The sequence below is a fragment of the Cyprinodon variegatus genome, unplaced genomic scaffold, assembly GCF_000732505.1.
Source record: "Cyprinodon variegatus isolate N-32 unplaced genomic scaffold, C_variegatus-1.0 Scaffold475, whole genome shotgun sequence".
Classification (NCBI taxonomy): domain Eukaryota; kingdom Metazoa; phylum Chordata; class Actinopteri; order Cyprinodontiformes; family Cyprinodontidae; genus Cyprinodon; species Cyprinodon variegatus.
In genome coordinates this window covers 405,077-408,562 of record NW_015150928.1, presented here as the reverse complement: position 1 = coordinate 408,562, position 3,486 = coordinate 405,077, and positions in this window count along the sequence as shown.

Here is a 3,486-nt window from a genome sequence, read left to right as displayed (position 1 = left end):
CTATTTGTTTTAATATAGGTATGAAAAAAAACATAAAAAATATATTGTTTGCTTTTTTTTACTTTTGCTAATGAAATAGTAAAAACTGCACTTGGGAAAAGGTAAAATAACAAAAAACATCAAAATATTTTTAAAAACAACCTGCAGAAAAGTAAGAGTCATGTCCTTGACTATATAATAAACCATAGTTTGGATTTCATAAGAAATATATATATTTAAAAAATCTTTATATTTACAGAAAATACAGCTTGATTTAGACTGGGGACGCAAAAGGCACCGCATTTAAAGTTAGACCCTGGCGCAGAGATGGGGGATCTGGAGTCAACAAGTGATCTCTTTGTCATGTATTTGTTCTACCCAGCCACTGAACCAGGTGAGTCCAATCTGGTTTAACCTGTGCAGATTGGACTCACCTGGTCAGAACAAATACATGATATAGAGATGAGTTGATGACTCCAGATCCCCCATCTCTGCCCTGACGGCTCCTAGTTGTATTAACTGGAGCTGTGTACTGACTCTTTTTGATTTCTCGTCCTTTGGAACAAAGATTAGTGCTTCAGTTTTGCTTTGATTCCTGTCTGGAAGACATTGAAGCAGCTGGTCACTGTAAGAAGTTGTTTACCGGTTAAAAGACTTTTACTACAATCTTACTGATGAAAGGATGGGTTGAGATGGGCCTGTAGTTCTGCAGCAGCAGTTTGTCCATGTTGCTCTTTATCAACAGTGTTTGCTGTTTTTTTTAGGGCCTGGTAAAAACACTTGATGTAAGGGGCATATTTATTACCTGACTTATGACAGTATAAAGGGAGAACTTAAACACAAGACAGCAGGAAGAGGAGCTTTGTTTTTGTATGATTTCTTCTAAGTTTTATAAGATTATTTGGATAAACTGGTAATTTTTCAAGATCAGTTTTAGTTGTACAAAACTGTGGTAGTGGGCTTGATATAGCTTTACACACTGCCCCACTAATTTCTGTTTTTTTCAGTAAAGAATGTAGACATTTTGTTGCAGGCCCTGGTAGAGAATAGTTCCGGTGCTACAATGACAGGAGAGTTTTTTACACTTTCCGCTTTGGCAAAATAAGGTATGATCATTGGTAATGTTTTTGCTGATTAAATCAGAGAAGAAGGATCATCTTCACTGCAAAAACAATCTAGAAATAATCAAAATATTTCCTAAATTAAGTGTATTTAGCCTTAAATTGAATAGGTAAATAAGATGATTTGCCAATATAGAGTTTCAAGAGTTTTATTTACTAAAAGAAGATAATTACATAATATGCACTTGAAATAAGACTAGACAATTGTATTTTTCTTATTTTAAATGTAAATTGTCTTGTTTCATTGGCAAAGTACCTCAATTATATCCTCATTTCAAGAAGAAATGCACTTATTAAGAAAAATGACACCTTTTCTTCCCAGAAACAACGTTCTAATAGGAGCAAATGAGCCAAGGATGTCCTAAGTTTTAGAATTAAGGTTACATACCAGCTCATCAACCGATTCAGAGGGCAAAGTGGAGGTAGAGGAGTAAATCTGGTCAAAGATTTTATTATCACCATCCATAAAGATGAGTTTTCTTATTATGTCTCTTTGGCTAACCAAGTGATTATAAATCAGGCTTTAAAAAATAACAAAAAGCGGTGAGCTAGGGTAACATCGGTAACCAGTACCTTTGAAATTATCAAGTCAAAAATATGTCCCTATTTCTGCATTCGCTGTTTAATGTTTTTGGAAAAAACTATGTTTCTAAGATATCCACATAATTCTACTGCGCTTCTATCTTCAGGATTACCAAAGTGAATGTTGACGTTTCCCACATTAATTAAATAGAAATAATGACCGTTGTGGGATTGTCATAAAATTATACTGAAACAGGGTTAATATAAGTGGCATGGCTAGCAAGCATGATAAATTCCACCATATAGGGAAAGGCAAAACATCAGTTATGACCTTGCCACATATATCTTATCATATGCAGGGCTTTTATCCTGTTTTGTTACCCTACCATCCTAATTGCCATTGATCACTATAATCACTAGCCTGTTTCCCCTCCAGCAATCCCTTGTCATTCTTTGTCAATTTCTACTTTCTGTTTTAAGTCTGCCAGCATAATTGTCTTGCACAAAAAATGTCCCAGATTGAAATCAAGCTCTTTTTGCATGGAGTTAGTATACTTTCTTAGTGCATGTACATTTTTCTCTCAAAGTTGCCCAATTTTCTCCCACATTCTAAAAACAAAGCTGTACGTTCATTTTGTCTCTTTACATTTTTCTACGGTGTGTGTGTAGTTAAACTCCTATCTTAGCTTCATGGAGGGAACTACTTTTTTTCAATTTTAGCATCAAATTTGTACCAAAGTGAGCACATTTCAGTGGTGCTCACTTTGTTTTTCTAAAGTGTGAATTAAGTTTGGGTTAAGTTAGGGTTAGGTAAGCCCTGGTAATGGTTAGATTTAGGGTTATTGTCAGGGTTAGGGCATAGAAAGAACTGAAAATGACTGAGAATCAATGGAACTTAACATATAATCCTTCCCACATAGCAAGATGAGCATGTGTGTTCGTATAGTTATTTGTACTCGGTGTTTCTGTTTTGTCCTTTGATGGATCAGCAGCTCATCCAAGGTGTAAACTACGTCTTGCTCTGCTGGGCTGAAGATAGCCTCCAGGCAACCCTGGCGATGGATGGCTGTTCCTGCCTCCTCCTGTTGGGTCCTTAACCTCAATAGACTTTGTCAAGATTCTACATTTGTTATTCAAAAAGTAAACCAGAAATATATCTTTGCTGTACAAAGTCTTTATGCAATGCAAAGACATATTTATAAACTAGTAGATGCATATCATCTTATGGAGTTACATACAGTACGTAACATAATCATGGGGTTTCAGTTACACTACATACAGTAGGTCTGTTTTTCTATTTGTAACACAGCATGATCCTAGGCTGGTCCTCCTCAGAGAATGTCTAAAATAGGAAGATTGTTTCTTGTGGCAGCTTTCAAGCTTTAGCTCAGCTGCTTGTGACCACCTGCTAAGTCATCTGCTGCGGTGGACCAAATCCATTCTCAAAAAAAGTACAGTGCAGAGGAATATTACAAATAAACATGATTTATTTACTCACTTTTATTACGTTGATATAAAAACCAAAAAATATTGTTTAATGGGTAGTTGGGAATGACAATTATACCTATAATTATAAACATAATTACTGAAAGGTTTGCCAAAAAAGTCCATCAGACAGCTGCAGCTGATCCAAAAAGCTGCTGCCCGTGTTCTCACTAGAACTAAGAAATTCGAGCACATTAGCCTGGTTCTGAAGTCTTTCCACTGGCTTCCTGCAGCTCAGAGAATAGACTTTAAAATCCTTCTCTCTATAAATCCCTGAATGGGTCAATACATAATAGACTTGTTGTCAGTGTAGCAACCTCCCAGACCACTCAGGTGTTCTTGTTCCAATCTACTTTGTTCTCCCAGAACTAGAACCAAA